General features: G+C 43.0%; 1 protein-coding gene across 6 annotated transcripts in view; it reads left to right on the top strand.

Annotated features, from left to right (window-relative positions):
- The window catches only part of FAM168A (family with sequence similarity 168 member A), a 200685-nt gene that overhangs the window by 104708 nt on the left and 74480 nt on the right, over window positions 1–21497 (top strand). Inside the window, exon 1 of one of the 6 annotated variants that reach the window (XM_030042372.2) lies at window positions 4898–4995. The exons of the other annotated variants lie outside the window; for them this stretch is intronic. The gene's annotated coding sequence lies outside the window, so the exon portion shown is untranslated. Of the gene's footprint in view, window positions 1–4897; window positions 4996–21497 lie in introns of those variants that run through there. 6 annotated transcript variants of the gene reach the window in all.

Below are 21497 nucleotides of genomic sequence, written 5' to 3'. Positions count from 1 at the left end.
ACCACCAAGTACAAATGTGAGCTGCTGTCATCAAGAAGCTTTTGTTGGGTGGCAGTATTCAGATGGGCTAATCCTCTGGTTTTGATAAATAAAACCCATGCATTTCAGAGTTCTGATACCTAATACACTTGTTCTGTTGATACTCGATTAGCCACGAGCAGCCCCACTGCTACAGGTCTATAAGGAGTTCGCTTCTCCAGGCGTGCTGCTATGGCAGGGTCCTCATCTCCAACCTGCGACGCTCAAGGGATTTCCCCAGAAGTGTCTTGGGGTCAGGGTCACCCTGTCTGGGACAGTTTATCCTTATAGGAGGCAGTGCCTAACATCCTTAAATCCAACCAGATGCGGGCTGGGAACTCCCCGCTCTTCCGCTTCCATTGCAATTAAGGCTTGGGAATCCCAATGGCAGCATCTGAATGTGATGGATACCCTCATTCCTTCTCCCAGGGCTTTTCCTGGTTTGTCAGGTGGAGCCCCCAGCCTTCCCATGTCTCTGCAGCAGGAATTCCCTTGTCTCTTCTGCTAATCACCTTTGTCTCTTTTACTCAATTCCTTTTTCTCTTTTGCTAATGATTTGTATCCATCATGCATTCAGGTTTCTGCTGTGGATATTCTGCTGCTTCTCTGCTTGTTTTTTGTCTCGGAGAGGGCTGGGAGGTAGCACCCTTCATCACCCCCTTCCCTGCCTTTTGGGGAAAGATTATTAGGCAAGCCCCTCTGCTGCTCTTCTGGTCCCTCTCCCTCTTGCATTGCTCGTTCCCTGGAGTCTTGCACTCCATCCCAGCTATTTTTCCTTCTCTCTTGCAGCCTGTCAGCCTGGCCCAGCTGGCAAACACCTGCACATGTCCAGGAGAGTTGGACTCATTTCTCCAGGAGGAACCTGACGCCTTTTAGTAAAAGGTCTTTGTGCGGCTGGGTTCTGTTTAGCTCCATTTCCAAAGTGGATTAACCTAGACTGCCCAGAGGTGCTTTTAGTGAGCCTCTGCAGCACATGAGTGTGAAATAAATATTCAAGGATAGCTGCTCAGCAGGTTTTATCCTGCACAAGATTCACTAAAGTATTTTGGAGAAGCAGAGGAGTAGTCTAAAGCAAGGAAGACTTTGAATCACATTTGCAATTCATCTGTGATTTTGGTGCAAGACCCAGTATGTTCTTCCTCAAGTAACGAATGTGTTGTCTTCATTTTAAAGCATAGAATAGTCTTATTTCTGGTGATTTAAGGAGAAGTCCTGGCTAAGAGCTTTATCATTTGTATGTGGAAAAGCGTGGTGTCTCCCTCTGTCACTTGTCAACCTTTTTTATGCTGTCTGAAAGGTCTGGGTTCATTTGCTTTCCAATTTAATTGATTTTCCTGCTTCTTCAAGTGGCAATCTCTCTGCGGGATTTTTGAGAGCATTGAGAAAGATATATGACACTAATGTAATTTTAATTCACAGTATAATGCACGCAAGCGGTTATAGTTACAAGATTTTGTGATAGAGAATAGGTGTGGCTGGTAGGCAAATATGCGAGTCAACATACTAATTACTATTTTTTTATGTTGGTGGAAAGGCATTGGTTTGATATTCTTCTTGTGTGTCTGAAATCTTGGAGATCTTTCGGAGGGATTCCCAAAGGGTTAAGGATTTGTGCAAGCAGATGCTTTTATGTTTGTGAACCATACTGGCAGGCTACACAAGTCTGAAGCAAAAATTGTACAGCCATCGGAGACTAATTCTGTCTAAATCTTTGTAGAAAGGCAGAGAACAGAAATGCAGTCAACTTCACAGCCATTGCTCTGGGCTCTAGGTTGACCAGTGCTGCTTGCTGAGGATGGGTTTCCTCTAGGACCCTCCACACCTCTGCTATTGCGCGTGAGCAAGCCCTGCTCCATCCTCTTTGGACATGGAAAGCTCCAGTGCTTCCTCCAGCACGTCGAGATCTCCCACCTGTGATTTGGGTTCCCTGCATAGGACCTCTGCCCGCTCCAGAAGAATGAGATGCATCCCTGAGCCGGGCTGTTTGCTGCACTCCCAAGTTGCAAACTCCCAAGTTTTGTCATGTTTTTTCCCCCAAGGTGAAACCACAACATTTGTTTGGACATAATGATGAACAGAGGGAATCGGCACCGTCCGCCCTCCGGTCATTGGTTTTGTTGGCAGTACAGGAGGTGTGGGATTCTCACGTGTGTTTCTATCCTAATTTGTATCATTTGTATTCGTTGTTGAACCTCAGACACAACTGCACATGTGAGGACTGACCTGATTTACACTTGGCTGTTCATTTAATTTATTGGTATGTTGAAAACCGGTAGCCTCCAATTTTGTAGAAGACAGAAGGATGCTCTGGTAGGATTTCTACATTTGGCTTTTAATCCTCCTTTGTGTACTCTTTGTGGGACAAAGATAATTCTAGGCATGATTTCAGCCTTTCTTGTTAACTTAAAATTAAAATTTTGCTGTATTATTCTCTGGAAAGGCTGGGCCTTTGATAACAGATTAGTTCTTTGGCCAAGAAAAACAAGTTCTTTCAGAACTGCTGTGTGCGAAGAGGATAAACTTGACTTTTTTTCCTTTCTTTTTGCCATTTCTCAACACATTTGCGGGGAGTGCTGAGGTACACAAGGCAAATGGCTTTGATGCTGAAGCGGGCAGGGTTGGGGTGCTCTCCTTACCTTTTCTTCTGCTTGTAAGATCTGCATGCATGTCTACCCCTTCCATTGACTGGGAAATGCCATTTCTGGATTTAATTAGGTGATCCATTGCTTACCGGTTCTGTAAAACAGGAATTTTAAACTGTGTTCAGGGTGTTGAATTGATTTCAGGGTGATTAAAAATGTATGAAGTGGGTACAGTGAATATTTTTCCTCTGGCGTTTCTTCATGTTTATTAATTGGTGTGTATAGAGCAGAAAGGAAAATCATACTTGACTGTGAGAAGAATGAGCTCTGACTTGTGTAGACTCTTGTTATTTTTATGTTTAAATGGATAATTTTTGTACAGGAATACTTCCAAACAACTTGCTGAATTTCTCAGTGTTGGAAGCTGTTTGAGTTCCAGCACTTTGGTTGATCAACGATGGCTAATTCACCGTCTTTGTAATAAATTAACTCATGGACTTTCTCGAAGTCATAGAAAGTGTAAAACCCCTAAGGAAATGAGGGACACGTTTTCTTGTTTGGGGATTGAGGGAGAAGGAAGCAGAGGGGTTTGGGGTGAGATTTGGGTTATTTATAAGCGTGTGCAATAGCCGTAGGCTGTATTTGGGTGGTTCTTCTGCCAATGGCAGCACCGTTGGACGATGGGCATGGAGGTCACCCCACAGCACTCACCTATGGATGAACGCGGATTGCTGTGCAAAGTAGGTCTTGGTAGACAGAAGTGTGGTTGGCATAAACCCGTGTTTCAAGACAAAAGACTCCTTTCTTTTTAGTGTTAGAAATGGAGGCATAGTAAAGCTCCTTTGAAGAAAATAATTTATAACATCTCATTACAGATGCTTGTAGGCTCAGCTGGTTTGGAGATTGGTCCAACTGATGTCAACCTTTCAAGGACTTTCACAGAAACTTCGGGGAACGTCCTTCACCCCTTGTTTTGTAACTGTTTGTATCAGGTTTTACACGCTTTTGAGTTTCCCCATGTTGTAAATAAACAGAATAGTCTTAGATCTTAAAAGCAAACAAACCCCATGTTATGTTTTCCTGAATGACCCCATTGTGTGCCTTTTAATCCTACGTGCTCAGTTAGTACATGGAACTGGTTTATGCTCTGCCTCATTTCTTGGCTACAATATTGATTTTGTTTTTCCCTGTAGTGGAAAAGAAATAAAAAGATTAAATGACTAGGGCTGAAGAGGGCTGGAGAAAATGTGTATAAGGCAGAGAAGAAAAAAAAACATAGGTGGAAAAAAAGATGGCCTTGGAAACATGTTTTGAAGGGGAAAGTACTCCATTTAAAGAAAATAAAAGGTGAATGGAGAATTTTCTTGTGTGTTGATTACTTCTGTAGAGTATTGGCACGTAATCTGAAATTCTTCACTCACTTGGGGAAGAAATAAGCTTTATTTTTAAGCATGAGCCCTACCAAAGCTCTGTCTCACATAGCGTGTAGACAAATTCTAACCAGTGATTTGGGCTTTTAAAATATATATTCAGTATTAAAATTGGGGAATGTGGTTTTTTTGCCTTGTGTTATTTCTTAGTCTGTCTATATCATAGAATGAAACTCTTTTTTCAGTGGCTTTATCAATTTATAGCGTGTTTCTAAGCCATCTTCTTTTCCTTTGTTCTAGCCATGGTCGTATTGGTTTACACCATTTAAATCTTCTTTTCCTATACGCTCCCTTTACTTAAGTATGTTTTCTTATACGTTCCCTTTACTTCGCTGCTGAACGACCAGGAGCCTCTGTATAGGCAGTCAAAGATCACATTGGCCATCTTGGCATTGTCTCTGTGGCACTTTGGTTCTTCATGCCTCTAGGTCACATTGCCAAGTCACACCTGATTTGCCATACATCAAATCTTAAACTTATTTTGCCCTCATCGCTTTCCAAACCCCCGTAATTATTTCCTCCCTCCCCGTAACTATTTCTGGATGTCCAGTTTGCTCTGCTGAGAAAGCTGCTGGTGTGGGTGGTGTTCCTACTATGAAGCCCCTCTACTGAGAGGTTATTTTAGGGACCTCCCTCCCCTTGTTTCCAATCTAGCACACCTCCTTTCACGAAGCCATGGTGTCTCTCTTCCAATGGTAGCAATTCTGGAAAAAATATTAGATCAGTTTTTAAAATCCTTCCTTCTGGAGGTGAAGAGCACCGGCATTGGCTGGCAGAAGTCCGTCGGCAGTCGCTAAATGGGTCAGTGATTCTCTGCAGAGCACTTTGGGAGCCTCTGCCATGGGCACCGTGGAGCTGGAGTGTGACCTTGTCATTGTGCGAATTTGAGATGGGGGTTGTTCAGAAAACAAAATGAAAATATCTCCTAGCACTGAAATCCCACGCCTGCTCAGAATCTCTCAGTTGTAAGTAAAAATCTCACCGAGACTAAAATAAATGGCTTTTTCTGCATATTTTTTCTGCCATTTGCAGTTCAAATTCATATCCTTGCTTGTTTTTCTCTGTGCATACTTGCACACCACACATTCAATACCTCTTAAATCCCCAGGTACTTCAATTAAATTATTGAAAATAAGCTCCAATACTGCCTCATGATCCGTTGAAAACCCTTAATATTTGCTGTCTTTCCTTCCCCCCCCCCCCCCCCCTTTCTTTTTTGTCTGGCACAGCAAATAAGTGGTTAGATACTTGTTATATTTTTGCAGTCTGAAGGTAATAAATTAAAATTTTGTGGCTTGACTTCTGGAAACATGTTTGTAGATTAAATATTGAATTTTTCTCCTCTCCTGGTGCACAATTATTTTTTACACTCTGTGCAGTCAATGCGATACAGTGCAGAGGTCTGTACATACAGAAACATGATCTGGTACGGGGTCGTAAAAGGCTTTTATAAGCTTCAGAAATTGTTCCCCGGTTTGTACCAGATCTGTAAATTGCCAAGTCTATTTTTCTACTGTGCTTTATACCTAACATCTTAGTTTTAGTTTAATGGGGATCAGCTTTCCCAAAGTGGCGCGATTGAGCTCTGGCTTGTTAATCTGTTTTGCTATTCTGTTTGCGTTAGATTTAGCCTCATCTGAAACCGGAATCAGGAGTTGCTTATATGCAGACGCATTCGTATACTTATTTTAAAGTGTGTGTGCCTGCCTTTCCCTCTCCCTGCGCTTGCTGGCATTCGGCCTCATTTCATCTAATGCAGTACTGGGCTAGAATTTTAATGTCTCTGCGGCCAGCGATGATTTATTAGATCCCAAAGCCCTGGCTCAGAGTGCAGGAAGAAAATATTGCATCAGTGAGCTGGTTTGGCACTGCTCAAATAAATGAGTCCTGAAAGACTCTTTAGTGTTACGGCTTTTTTTTCCTTCCCCTCCCCTTACCCCCACCGGTTCTTCCCCCGTCCCCGACCCCTGAGTTTCTGCTGATGTTGAGAAGCATTCGTTTCCTTGCCATCTCCGGGTCTTTTTATGATAAACACGTTTGTCAACAGCCTGGTCATATAAAGCCCTTTGAATCCCTGCGGTCGCTTTGCGTGAGGCCGAGAAGGAGCTGTAATCCTCAAGTTGGGAAAAAAATGAAGTTTTTGTGGCGGGGCGCAAGATTGGGCTCTTGGTGATGAACCAGTGGTGCTGGGGAGGTAATGCAGCATCACCGTGGACGGGGGAGATGTCCTCGTGGTCCTTGTTCTATCCGGCACGGCTCTGTGCTTGGCACCAGTCTGGGGCGGCACGGTGCTGGAGCAGCCCTGTGGGTCATTGCGGCTCGGAGCTGAGCTCTCCGGGGGGGATATTTTACCTACTGTAGGTTTTCAGAGACTTTGGAAATGGTTTCTCCATTGAGCTTATAGCATCCAATAAATCTTTGTTTAGCTGGGAGGAAAATTGTGCTGCTGCTTGAAACGTCCCTGCAGGTCAAGGCATGAGGAGTTATGTGTTATCTGTCACCTTTTTTTTTCTCTTGTATGTGCTGATGGAGAGGTGATTTAATTTTCTAAGTATGTTCTGCCTCCTTCACAGGGCAGCAATGAGAACAGTAAACATCGACGTTGTCATTGCTCTGCCACTGAAGGGAATGGGTTTTGGCCATCTCGCTCGCTGTGCTCCTGGCCACCCTACCGCCATGTCACTGTGGTGGGCTCCTCCATGGGGTGGCCGTCTCTGCTTGTGATTTAAAGTAAAGCATAAAGGAGCTAATCCCACTGCTTACAGATAAGCTGGCTGCGTCTGCTGCTGGTGTTGGTTCCAATGATGCTCCTCGCGTCACCAGCTGAAGGCAGGTGTTGGGTGGAGATGATCAGTCTCCCATGGGCAGAGAGGGATGTGAGAGTTGCATTAGGTGGGCAAAGCTAGCCGCTGTCCACTGCTTGTCCGAAATACTGGGGACACTTCTTGCGTCCGTATTGGAGCCTGTCATGGAATGTCAGAATGGTTTGAGTTAGAAGGGACCTTTGAAGATCATCTGGTCCAACCCCCTGCCATGGGCAGGAACATCTTCAACCACATCAGGTTGCTCAAAGCCCCGTCCAACCTGGCCTTAAGTGTTTCGAGGGATGGGGCATCCACAACTTCTCTGGGCAGCCTGTGCAAGTGTCTCACCACTGTCATCATAAAAAATTTCTTCCTTTTGTCCAATCTAAACCTGCCCTCTTTCAGTTTAAAGCTGTTGCCCCTTGTCCTGTCACTACAGGCCCTGGAAAAAAGTCTCTCTCTGTCTTTCTTATAAGCCCCTTTTAAGTACTGGAAGGCTGCAGTAAGGTCTCCCCGGAGCCTTCTCTTGTCCAGGCTGAAAAACCCCAACTCTCTCAGCCTTTCTCCATAGCAGAGTTGGTGTTCCAGCCCTGTCACCATTTTGGTGGCCCTCCTCTGGACCTGCTCTAACAGGTCCATGTCTTTCTTGTGCTGTGGTCCTGTCTTAGCACTGATCTGGGGTAAAAACCCCAGCACTTTAATATTCCAGAAAAGAGCAGCAGCCTGTGACCACCACCCCAGTGGTGGCCATGCTCACGTCCGAAGCTGGTCCCCAACGGGTCCCTTCTAGAGTGCTGTCAGCCCAGCAGCCTTTCCCTTGGGGCATGTCTAATTTGTTTCACTTCATAAACCAGATAATTTTGAATCTTATGAAAAAGAAGAATAAAGAAGAAATCAGGCTGAAAAGCTGAGCTCTCTGAAGACTTGAGTTGTGGGCAACAGTTATTGCATGTGAGGGTTGGAGGGAGAAGTACAAGAATGAAACCCTGGAGTAATGACCGGTGGAGACCTTTGTAACTCATAGTTAAGAAATTCTCTTTAGTTCGTAATCAAAGGCAGCTTCCACCTTATGCTTGATTTGTTCCCACCCATTTACACTCAAAAATGATGTTGCTGTCTCTCATTATTAGAAACCTAATGTATTGCAGAGAAGAGCATCCATCTCTAGGGATAAGATGATGTCGATTTTGGTGGCATTCCCAGGAGATGCAAAGCACATGATAATTGTAAATGAAATCAGATAGGGGAAAAAATTGATTTTAACAGCCAAACAATGAGTTGTTTCATTCAGAGAGATATGAGTGTGTATGCATCTGAACTTCTATTTACCTCGTTTCTTCTTATTTCCAATTAGTAGCTATTTCTTGAGGTGAAGACTATTCTGTGCTGTGTGTTGAAGGTGTGGGTAAAGACATGTGTACTGTTTAGGCATTCTGTTGCCAGAATAGTTTTTCTCTCCCTTCAAAACAGTTAAGGAGACAGTAGTATAATTAACTGTCATAGTAATTCCAGGGTGAACAGAGCAATTTTTCATAAGCGAAGACACAATAATGATTATGTAGTCTTTAGACAAGGCATGGTTTGTTTTGAGCCTGTTAATATAATTTACGGTCTAGGACTGCTGGACTCAGACTTACGGTGCGCATCTACAGATCTCATTGAATGCATGAGCAGTAGGTTGGTGACTCTCAGGTCTCTTATGGCCATCTGAGACAAATTCAGATCTTAGGTGGGGGGATCATTCTTTGCAATTACTTGTCTCTTTCTATTGGCTTCAGAGAGTTTAGGATAACAGTGGTTCTCATTCAGGGTCCTCAGTTTGGCGCTTGACCTTTGGTACATGCATTTGAACCTGCTTTATCTCTTCTCCTCCAGCCCCTGACCCCAAGGTGCAGTGCGTTAAATTGTAAAATTAGTGGTTGACGTCTCCCTGTCTGATGGGAAGGAGAGAGCAGAAATGCGTTTCTGCTTCTGTGTCCAAGCAAACACTTGAAGGTCAGTGCTGCTAGCAAGCTTCAAGTGATGGAGGGTACAAGAGGGTCCGTGTGTGTTACACTCTGTATTTGATACCGGTTTCCAAAGATGGTGGGAGTTGTCCGTGTCATGCAGCTTGTTGCAATGTCTCTAGCAAAATGCAAGTGAGACATGTAGAAGGGGAAGGTGACTTACTAAAAAAACCCACAACATGTGCCTCATCTCCCTCTTGTTTATTCTGTCATACTCGCACACATACAACACCAAGATGAATGTATTTGCAGAGTCTGCCCGGACCACATGTACGCTGGACGGAGAAGGTATGCAGCCGTCAAGTCCTCATCATATCTCTTGGGTCCCTCTTCACTGGCAAAGACAAGCTGATTTTTGGATGTGCCATTTGTGCCCTTTAGGAATTGAGAGTGATTGAGATCTTTCTCCTCTTCATCCTGTCTCGCCTCTTGTCAGTCATTAGTCAACATTGCTGATTTATCTACTGCCCCTTTTTCTCCTCTATCTGGAGGTCTTACGGCTCTTGTCCTTTTTTTTCCCCCTAGTTTAGGTGTCTTGAGAAACTGGACATACTGTGCTGTGATATTAGTGACCTGCTGACACGCATGCCACCAACACGTGCTTTGCTCTTAATTGTTCTTCTGCCATTTCTTCAACAAAAAACTGCATTATTTTCTCTGGCAGCCATGGGAATGCCTCCACCGAGATAAAATAAAATCTTAAAAATGCTGAAACTAGTGAAAATAAATGATAAGGAGTGTAAAAAGGAGTGGCTGATGACAGGTATGTATGAAGGATAACGCTAGTCGAGTTCCCGCTCCCGTTGCAGGGAGGAAAGTCCACGGGCACGGGGCTGACGTTCACTTTCCAGCTTTCCCAGTGTTCCCACACCAAAATCCACTTGCCAAAATGCAGGGACTCCAGATAAAGAGGGAAGAGCTGGCATCAGCATGGCCTCACGAGGTTGGTCCGATTAGTTTGTCTCCATTAAAACAATAAATCATTCACATTGCTCCTTCCTTGAATGCTGGTGATGCTTCTGCTGGAGCGGTTGGCCCAAGTGACCTGACTCTCCCTGCTAACATTTCTGCTACTTCTCCCGTGGTAAAGATAACATTATCTAAGCACTAAAGGGCAGAGGAGAGTGTCTCCCTCAAAAAGGCATCATGCATCTCCCCATGCATTTTCATCTCTGGGTTCTTTTCTATCCTATCGGTGCTTTGGTTTGGCTGTAGAGTTTTTTAATTTTGTTTTTAACCAGACAGTGCATTATCCCTCCCTTGCTTCTCCCCAGCTCTCTGGTTCCTTAAAGGCAGTAATGTGTAATTCTCCCATCGTGGATGTTAGACTCGTTATGAATAAAGATTAAGTGGAAGCGGAATGCTTTCCCATTAATTTAAAACTTTGGTTATCATGACAACAGGTTACAACTCTCTTCATTGCCATGACAATCTCCTGCAAAATTGTTAAAATGTCGTCTTATAGTTATTTTTAGTTTGTCCTCTATTCCCATGGAGACCAAGTTTTACTTGAAGTGTTTGATGCTTTGTGCTTGGAGCCTTTAATGAGCCTCACAGAAGTATGTAAGTCAGTAAAGGCAGAGACCTCTGAGGTCAACCGATCCCCTCTGTCAGCCGTTGCAAGAATGGTCTGTACAGTATGCTTTTCTACTGCTTTGTTGTATTATGTGCACTTTTTTTTTTGTTATCTTCTCTTGTGTGATTTTTAACATTTACATTTGCTGTAGTGCCTGAGCACTTGTATTCTTCTTTGCATATGACCCTATTTGTTGCATTAAATTCTGTCTGAAAACTTCAGATTCTGCACAGGACACTGGAAAAAAAAAATCTACAAGGGAAAAAGAAAAACTACATAAGACTGTCAACAGGACGCTTAAAGTGGTAATTTATTTTTAGTTGCTATGTAGTTGTTTTGGGGAAGAAAAATTGCACAGAAATGAAGTTTTCTCTCTGTCTTTCTAACAGTTTACAAAAAAAGTTTTACTGGAGTAACATTTGCTCAATCAGCTAAAAATTTACTAGCTTATCATTAAACAATATTACAAATTACCTCAATTATAAAAGGCAGTAAAACTACTTTGTGAGCCTCCCTCTTTCCTGTACTTTTATTTTCTCCCGAAGTAGCCAGTTCATGTGATCCATGGGAGTCTCCCCCTCATCACTTGGAATTAGAAATTAAAAGTAATAAAGAATGAATAGCAGAAAAACAGGTTGCATCCATTGGACTGTTTCCCAAAAGCTGGACAAGGCTGACTGTCAACTACTATTTATTTATGAAGTATTTATCTTGCTGCTTCTTCAGTGGGTGTGAGCATGGCTACTCCAAAACGAAAAATGGCAAAACTGTGGTAGCATCACCATTTGTGCTGCACTGGGGAGGGTTAGCAGAGAGGTCACACCATGGATTACTCCAGGTTTCTTTACATTTAGGCACTTGCTCTTAAAATTTAAAAAAAGGACACCTTATAGTATACTGTTGTCTATCCAGTCCTGATTCAGACCATTCGAACATCATGTTTCTTTGGAAAAAGAGTATTTCTGTAGGCAGCTGACGTTGGCTTGATCCATCCCTTGGTGGTGCTGCTGTGATGGTTGGGTTTTCTCTGCAGGGCTCCACGAACAGCACAGCAGACCAAAGCCTCCTGTCTGTGTGTAATTCTGTGCCCTCTTCCACTTTATTGCCTGTGGGTTTATATTTTTGAGGAATATCTATTGCTATCGGCCTCAGCCTGGAAGTCTTTCTTGAAGGTGGCTGAGACTCTGTAGGCATTTCATTTCTATTCATCACACCTCGAGTAAATGGGTTTTTGCTGTACTTGGGAATTTTTTCCACGTCTAATAACTATTACAGTTTTTAGGTAGTTTCTTGATAGCCTTCTTAAATTGTTGCATCTTTAATACTAGCCAAACTCTTAGCTCTGCCTTTGTCATGCGTACAGCCTTTAAGGACTTGTAGACATTGATCAGTATCCTGTAAAAGACTTTTTACGAGGGCCTGCAGTGGCAGGACAAGGGGCAACAGCTTTAAACTGAAGGAGGGCAGGTTTAGATTGGACATAAGGAAGAAATCCTTCACTGTGAGGGTGGTGAGGCGCTGGCACAGGTTGCCCAGAGAGGTGGGTGATGCCCCATCCCTGGCAGTGTTCAAGGCCAGGTTGGATGGGGCTTTGAGCAACCTGGTCTAGTGGAAGGTGTCCCTGCCCATGGCAGGGGGGTTGGAACCAGATGATCTTTGAAGGTCCCTTCCAACCCAAACCATTCTGTGATTCTATGATATTGTCACTTAGCCAAACTACACATGTTTCGCTGTCTTAATCTTTCCCCCAAAATCAGACCTTCTGGCACTATAATCCTTTTAGGTGCTTTTCACTAATTTTCCCACAGGTTGGCTTTATTGGGATGGGGTTGGATCCCTAACAAACCATGCTTGGAGGTGTTTGCGCTGGCAGAAAGCTGGGTTATCCAGAGTTTCTTGTGACGAAGCTGGTGTTGGTCAGTGCTCCTGTTTCTTGAAGTAAAACTGGTTGTTTTAAGAGATGGTGCAAATATACAGATAATATTTCTGTCAATAATTTTAGGCCTCTCTAGCTCAGGAGCTTATCATTGATTCTAAAAAGCTCTTTTTAAATGGTGTAAAATCTTTCCCTCTCTGGGATAATTAAATCCTTTTGCTGTTTAAGGTCACTCTGAATCTTTTTACAGCCAGTAAGAGTGATCAGAATGTTTTTTTTAATGCCTCTTGCTTGCAGAGTCTCGATATTCATCAGAGTCCTTTTGCTTTCTGGTGTGTCTGATTTTGCATTTTCCATGCAGAATCAAAATATAACATGATTTCTGTATAAATCAGCCCTCATATCTAACATTGTATCATTATTTTGATAGCAGGATTTCCTGGGAAGGTTAATGGTTCAGTTCTGCTTTTCAGTTACGAGGGGTAGCTATGAAATGTGGTTGATTTTTGTAGCACTAACTGTAACGATCAAGATTTTATCCCGATGTTGCTCAGCATTCTGCAAGATGCAAAGAAGATATAGGCCTGATGCTGAGAATATAGCACCCAAATGAAATAATTTATAAATCTCTGATAATTTTTTTCATACCACTACTTGTAGAGGACATTGTGTAATTACACTGGTATTACTCACGTGGTAAATTGTGTTGATTGTAATGTGCGTGGCTGTATCTAAGTGTTTCTGCAGAATTTTGTACACATGCTGTACTCAGAATAATTTCTTTGCCTTTTTTGTGTGTGTTTAAAAGGGCATTTAGCTTTCCTCAATAGCAATTGTTACTATAATGGCTGTTATCATTAGCAATGAAGGATATACCTAATATATTTTACACAAATTATTAATAATACTGCTGATAGTTTTCATATTGAGTGAGTTCTGTTGCTTGGGTTTTTTGTTACTTTTTACATTATTTAGAGCAGAATAGACTATTTCAGTTGGAAGGGACCTACAGTGATCATCTAGTCCAACTGCCTGACCAATTCAGAGCTGACCAAGTTAAAGCGTGTTAATAAGGGCATTGTTACTTGATTTTTTTTATTTGCATTTCTGTGACCAGTGAATTAATTTTATGAGACACGTTGGTTAAGAAAATACACCATGATCTGTGCTTTCTCTAAGCTTGGGACCAGCAGCTACAGTGAAGTGCAATGAGAAATCTCCAGGCACAGAAAAATGGAGTTTCCTTCCTCTTGCACTTAGCAGGTTCGGAAAACGCAAGAGGTAACATATTATTTTGGAGTGGAGGGGGAATTTTTCAGATTTCCCTATTGGTATTCATCTTATTTAAATCAGCGCAAATAAAAATTAAGTCTATTCAGTTCCTTTTGTAATATGAGGAAGGAGACTTTTCTGTATCAAAGGGTATTGTCATCGTAAGACAAGGCTGATGAGATGGTAAAACTGCAGAGGTTGTTAGAAAAGTCCCAGTCTGGCAAAGTAGAGTCCTGCCTGGCTTGCAGCGAGGGTGCAGCTGCTGACAGCAGAGTTCGCTTGCACCAAAAACAGGGTCAGGAGAGGAGTTTGGGTTCAGGCTGCCTGAGATGAAAAGATGTGAGGAATCCTCTTGCAGGGTAGATTCAGACTACATGTAAGGAAGAAATGTTTTACGCTGAGGGTAGCGAAACACTGGCCCAGGTTGCCCAGAGCGGTGGTCGATGCCCCATCCCTGGACAGGTTCAAGGTCAGGTTGGACGGGGCTCTGAGCAACCTGATCTGGTTGAAGATGTCCCTGCCCATGGCAGGGGGGTTGGACGAGATGACCGTGAAAGGTCCCTTCCAACCCAAATCATTCTGTGATTCTGTGATTTCTCCTTAATGTAGATTCCACTCCAATGCCTTTTGGAGTAAACAAAGACTTAGAGATAAAAAAAAGCTGCATAAAATCCTTGCATCTCCACGAGATTTTCTCTCTGTGATTACACGCTCGCCCCAAAAAACACTGACAGTTGCTTGGAGAATGGGCTTGTAAAGACTTTTTAGAAATGTAAACTCTCTGCAGCTATTTCCAATATTTCTTGTTAAAAAAACCCACAAGTAATGTGCAAGGGCTTCATTCTGTTGGTAAATAAGAATGGCAAACAGCTCCAGGCAGCTGGTGCATTTTTTCCTTGGATGCCAAAGAAGTCGTCCCAAGCAGGAATCTGTTCTTAAATATTTCTTTTTACTATAGTAAACAAATCTTTGAAGCCTTGAGATCAAGGAGCAAGCAAAAATGTAGAACAATAACTTATGAAAGTATGATGTTGTTTGTGCCCCTCAAAAATATTGCTGGTATTTATTATAGTAATCTTGTGATAACATGGGGATTTTTTCCATTTAACCGTGGCCTACTTCTGTTGCTGGTTGGGTTCCTGGCTTCTTCTCAGCGGTGACAGTTTTAGATCCTGTCTGTGTAAGGGCATTTTACTGTACTCTGGTTTGAAAATACATTATCAAGATAGGTCTTGAGTCCAGAGCCTTAAATTTCCTCTTCTCAAGCACTGAATGTATTTTTTTGCAGGATGAATGCCCGGCCCTGAATTATCAGGAGCATTTCTTTCCTGTGCTTCCATCTGAGCTCCTTTCTAGTGCAGTGTCTGCTCCTCGTCCATTGAAGCACCTCAGTTGAATTTCCAAGGATCTCTTTCTACCTCCGGCTTTGTCCTTCAGGCTCCTTGACGTGTCTTTGAGATTCACCTTCTCCATCAACTTAGGAGGCTTTGTCACCTCTTGTCCTTCAGAGGTTTTGCTTTGTTCCACCTCCAGCTGTCTGCGGGGTCCCCGCTGGGGTATGTCCCTGCTCGCTTTTTGCTTCTGCTGCAGAAAACATTATCAATAGATACAAATTTAGCTGCTACCTTTGAATTGAATATTTGCAGATTTTCCTTTCTGCTTAGACTTGTTTCTTCTTGATCACTGCAAAATCCAACCTTTCTCATCTGTCTTTCTGTGTGCCTGGAGCTCAGGATCTTTTTCTCACAACAGTTTTTACGTCTCTTGCTCTTCTTTCTGAATTCCCATGGAAAGCACTTAAGCACTTAATCTGCCATCAGAGCTGATAAACTTGAGTCCATCTTTAACCCAAGACTATTAAGCAAGCCAGCTTGCTTTTCTCCTCTTTTGTTTCTCATTTTGTTCTGAAGAGTTGAATAGAATAGAATAGAATAGAATATTTCAGTTTTAAGGGACTGACAATGATCATCTAGTCCAACTGCCTGACCAATTCAGGGTTGACCAAAAGTTAAAGCAAATTATTAAGGACATTATCCAAATGCTTCTTAAACACTGACAGGCTTGGGGCATTGAACGCCTCTCTAGGAAGCCTGTTCCAGGGTTTGACCAGCTTAAATAAAAGAACTGTGACTTGGTTTTCTCACCCTTTTATGATATTTTAGCAAAATTACAGCAGATCAAATTTCCAGCTTGAGGAGACATTTCCCATCCTTGATTTTAACTGAATTTGAGATAAGGTCTCCCAGAGCTTGCTGAAGAGCCTTAGAATGGTGGGGGGGTGCAACATTTTCACTTTATTTTTAGAAGGGGAAATTTCTTCTTGCAGTGGGGAGATACAAGCTGGTCTTAATCACCAAATATGTTGTTCCTAGTGTAGTATTTTGATGAGATGAACGAGGGCAGCTTACACAGCCTTGGGGTACATATTAAAAAAACAGAGCTGGGGAAATAAATGCAGGACTAATGATGGTAGGTGAAGCTTTTCAGCTCTACATCATCAGTTCAGCTGCCATCCAGGCAGTTGCTGGGACGTGAGGATTATCAGACAAGTGGTTGTTGGCCTGTGTGAACTGAGTGGGTGGTGTTTGGAGCTTCTATTTTTTGTACTAAAACAGGAAAGGACCCTGTATTCATGTGAAAAAAGTATTCAGTATCATAGTCTGGTATGAAAGAGCAAAGGGAACTAGTGTGTGAGACTGGTATGAAGCAAGCAAAGGGAAATTCAGGAGGCATTTGCTGTTAAGCTCGGTACCAAATGCTGCCAGCCACTGACTCAGCGAATGCGTCGCGATTGATTATCCACCGACTTGCCCACTTGTTTGCCTTCCAGCTCTTATATTAACCAATAGTTAAATCATCCCTAGAAGCCCCTGGGGCTTCCTTGACTAATTGACCGCTCAAGGTGGTCCAGGTGGTTCTCTGCAGGTCCATCTGGCAGCAACTTGAACCCATCTGGCCCCACTTCGGCCTTGGAGAAACCTCTCCTGCTTCCCCCAGGAAGTTTATCCTAAAATCTTTGCTTTCAGAAGTGTTTAAGAAACAAAGCAAGATACTGCAACTACCAGTAAGTCCTGTCTGTCAGTTGTTTATAGGACAGACTGAATGACTTCTGCTGCAAAATAGTGCATGACTTTTTTATCACGCACAACAAAAAGTGGGAGCAAACGTCATCTATTGGAAGAGCTGGACTCACATATATTTAGGAAAAGTAACATGTGGTCCTAGGGAACTTGGTTGTTAAAGTTTCTGGCATATCCATTCAGAGCAACTCTCCAAAGTAAATGCAAAGCCGGGCATCTTCAAAAGGCAGGGCATGTCATCCTGCACTTCTGTATCCACCCTTGCCAAGCGGGAAGACTTGTCATTCTCCAGGATGGGGAGATTTGGTGGATGGCATGACTTCTAATGCTGTTGACAAATGGTACGAGTTGCATAGTATTTGGCAAAGTTAGATTTTTTTTTTTTTTTTATTCCTTATTTTTAGAGAAATTTTTTGTTTTGCTCTTGCTCCTGGTGTAAATCAATAAGCTTCATAGGGAGGTGTCTCCAGATACTTGCATGCGTCTCTGTGCATACAAACTCTGTACTGTTGATGTCCTCGCTGTACTTACTCAATTACTAAATACAAGCCTTTGCTTTCCTGCACTGTCAATCCAACACATTTTATCAGCAGAATGAAGGTCATTTCAATCCTTCAGGTGAACAGAAGACCCGCCTGCCTTTTAAAATCAATACTTGTGGCGAGATTATTTTTAGAAAGCGAAGGTCAAGCCCCGAGCCCGAACACCTTGCAACAGCGGCAGAGTTGAGGTTTAGTCCCTGCCGTTGCTGCCTGGGGCTGGGATGATGCTCTCCCGTGCGGTGCCCAGCGTGAACCCCCCGGTGAGGACCGCTGGGTTTCCTTCCAGCATCACCCTCGTTGTGCCTGAGTCCCTGTGGCTAATGTGTACAGAAAGCAGATTTATTCAGCTCATTTGCTGCCCCTGTATAATCATTCTTAGCTCTGCATTAATGTGCTGAGCAAGTAAAACTAGTTAATGAGAAGGGAAGAAAGGAATCTTTTTTGTAGGTCTAATGCTCTTGTTCCTGGAAGCGGAGGGGAGTAATTAGCATTCCAACCGAGGAACCAGTTACTATGGCAGTGCGTATTGATGAAACGCGGTTGATACAGGTGAGCTAATTCAAACCAGCCGAAGGCCATATGTTTAGCTCTGTCTTTGTTATATAACAAATTTTGAGGTCTTGAAAAAAAAAATTTCTGAGTAGAAATGACCTTCAAGGAATGGTTAAAATAAGAAAGCCGCTGGCCTTTTTGTTACCGGCACACAAACTCATTAGTTACATAAACACGACAAAGGTTTTTAATCTCCTTTTGAAGTTATTTGCATATTTATTGGGACTTACTGTGCCTTTTTATTTGGGATTCCACTGATCCGAAAGTGGAGGACACACACGGCTGCAAAACCCACCACGTTTCCCTGAAGTTCTTATCAAGCTAGGTTATTAGTCCTTGAGGTGGGACAAAATGGTAGAATTCAGTTTTGCTGTGAAATCAATAAACCAGGAATTTCTTGGTATTTCTATGGAGATTTTGTTGTTGTTGAATATTTGATTTTCAGATTATTTTTTTTTTCCTGTATTCCTTGTTACTATCTTAAAGCAGAAAATCTTTGGGGCATTGAAATTCATTTTACTACAGGGAAGAAAACACTGGATTTCAGCCTTGCTGAGTGGCAAGTGACCATCATAATTAGATTTATCAACAAAAATGGTATCTCAAAGAGCTCTATTGAGGCAAATGTTTCTTCACACTCAGAGAAGGGGTTTGGAGAAGCGGTACTTAATTTTGCCCATTGCTTTGTCATTAGCACCGTTACTAGATTCCACATTTGTAGGATGGTTTTGTGACTGAAGGTGAAGCAGGAGCCAAGATGTCCCCGCTCCACCGCCCTCCAGCAGTGCTGGTTCTCCTTGCTCAGCCTGGATGGAGGCAGTGAGTACATAGTACCAGTTTGGAATGCTCTGTTTCATATAGCCAACTCCTCTTAGTTATATCACAGCTGTACACATTACCTGTGCAGGTATAAATGGTATCATGTTAACTGTGGCTTCTGAAAGTTGAAGTCATGTTGAAAAAAACCCACCAAACCAAAGGCATTGCTCCCCAGATATGTTTTAGTTAGCCACATGTTGCCAGGATGGAAATTCTATAGGCTACAGGTTGAAGAAGGTACTATGGACAGCAAGGAGTGTAATAATTAAATTGCACAATGCACCTGAATGTGGGCTACTGCGGTGATTAATTTTAAATGCTGTCCTGTAATTATAATCAAACTATATTCTCTGCAGAAACCTTTGTGCACAAGCAGCAAGGAGCTGTTATGCATTATTGACTTTGGAGTAGCTGGAAGAAATTCAAAACATCTTCATATAAATTACATTTTGGTCATGGTCTGCTCATCCACGCTGGCTTTGCAGGCACAAGCTCCCCCTCCTCGAATGCAGCTCTTGGCTATAAAGCAGCCTCTCTGCCCCATTTTGTCAGCACACCTTTTCTGTTTCCTATCCCCACCAAGGAGGTTTTCTGCAGGACATCAGCAACGCAGTTGGAGTTCCTCACCCCCCATCCCCACTTAGATCCCATCAGAGGCGCATCCATGGTGTGCTCTCCAGGAGCATCTAGCCCCAGGTCCCTAAATTCGGCGCATAGCTGATGGAGATGAAGAGAGACTGCAGTGCTGCCCTGGGAAGCTCTTTCCCTGCCTCCCCCCAAGCCTGGCATGGGCTGCAGGTTTGATGAAACTTGTACTTGGTCTTATTGAGCCACTGCTTCTCCTGTTTTTTTTCTCAGGGTTATGCTGCCACTGGTGCTTTTTGCTGCCTTCTTTCCTTTTGTAGTATTTCTGGTTTGCCCCAGTTAAGGCAAAAAGTAATTAGGGGGAAAAATGAATTCAGTAGCTACCCAATGTGTTGGTTTTTTTTTTTTTTTTTTTTTGCTGTGTAGCTCCATCAGCAGAAGGGCTGCCAGAAGGGGGATGTGGAGAGGGGGAGCAGCAAACTGCACCAAGGATGCATCTTGGCGATAGTCCTGCTGTAACTTAAGTGTCTTGACCGATACCATATTTCAAAGCTTTAGCTTCTGGGGATACACTCACTAGTACGCTGCCTTGGCTGCGTTTAAATTTTCATTTTACTCACTTGCTTGGCTGTACCACACACTGATGGAAACCTGGAGGGGATTCCTGGAGCATGTTCCCTAGTCCTGAAAAAGTTGGGTACCCTCCAGCCAGCGACGTGAGCATCAGCTTGTTCTCACCGAGCCGAAGGGATGTTCACTGCTGTGCTGTGGTTATCTCGGTAACGCAGCCCTCTTTCTTCCACGTTCTGTTTTTCAAAGTGAGGGCATCCTCACATCTGCATCCCTCTCTCCCCACGTCTTATGCTGGTGCTGGGATCACCTCAGCATCAAAGTGCCACTTCCACTCGGCATCCAATGTGCCACTGCTTTTCTTACTGAAACATCCCCGCATGTTTATCGAGTACCTTTTGTCATCCTTCAGACTTTTCTTTATTGTTTTCTTAGGTAAGAAAAAGAAACTGGTTCAGGCTCTGGCACGTGTTGATCTGGGCAAGTGTTCCTAATAAAACTTTCATAATGTTGCGCTCTTTTACGAGTAAAATGGTGGCCCGTGCATTTTTACGAGCTGTGCTGTACTAGTCGTTGCAGAAAATATATGCTTATTTAATGTGTCGCAATAAAGAGCCCTTTATAGACTGGGGTTTTTTATAGTTTATTCATCTCTATTTATGTAGAATCCCCTTGAGAATCCACGAGACTTTTGCTTATTCAATGTTTCTTGGCTGTTTTGCCACGTCTCTCCCATTGAGGGGTTATTGCAAGGTACTTAATATTTATTTATTTGATAAGCATTGCCAGGACCTTTGCTGTTATAGTAATATCCTCTATCTTGTTGCAGCAGCTTGTTGATGCTGGTGGATGAATGTTGTTGTGGTAGGGTTTTATAGCTGGGGAAGGGAGATGGAGAGGGTTGCAACAAGCCCTTTGACAGGCCGGTGTGTCATCAGATTTAAAACCCACGTCCTATGGTTAAACCACACTTTTAAGCCTCGTCGTGCTTAGCAGGTCCTGCTTTTTGGTGCTGCAGGACTCTGCTGCACTGGGCAGAGGATCAGATGAAAGCACTGTCATTAACGTGTGCCCTGTACAACACATTTTTGCCGTTTTGGAATAAAACTCCACACTTCTGTTACGGATGAACCATATTAATTTACTTTTAGGAAAAGTTTGCCTGACTTTTAAAAATTTTCCTCTTTTCTTAATCATTGGCCAATTTATTGCAGAAGCTTAAGTAGATGTCAGAACTGTATTTGATTTAAAGCAGGCTTGCAAACTTAGTGCATATCATAAAAAATTAGATGTTTATAGATCCTCTTCTATTTGACTAGAATACACCTAGCTTTCTGGGGTAGACGTGTGCTATGCCTAAGCCCAAGGCTTTAGAGATAAAACATGACACTGGGATGCCTGACTAATCTCATAGAGGGATGCTGCTGTGATAAGATAACGAACTTGTTGTGGTCCTTGGAAATGGCTATTATTGTTAGGAGGAGGGACATTGCAGGGCGCAGACTGCCAAAAGCACCCGATAACGTCCTGCAAGCGTGGCATCTAAGGCTCCTGTCCCGCTGGCACGTTCCAGGCTTTTCTGTGTAGATCGGAGGACAAATTAATGTTTCTAATTACCACATGATAAAAACCCCAAAGTTCAGCTATGTTATCCTAGATTTCATTCCTCCAAAGCCTCACATTCCTGGTGGAGCGATTCCCTGCAAGGGCAGGTGGGGCATTTTCAGGAGGTTTTCTTTGCAAGCAATTAATGATTTCAGGGAAATCAGTAGGAGCTGTTAGTTA

The sequence above is a fragment of the Aquila chrysaetos genome, chromosome 19 (genome assembly GCF_900496995.4).
Source record: "Aquila chrysaetos chrysaetos chromosome 19, bAquChr1.4, whole genome shotgun sequence".
NCBI classification, from domain to species: Eukaryota; Metazoa; Chordata; class Aves; order Accipitriformes; family Accipitridae; genus Aquila; species Aquila chrysaetos.
Note: the sequence above shows the minus strand (reverse complement) of the source record. Positions and strands in the feature narration are given on the sequence as shown.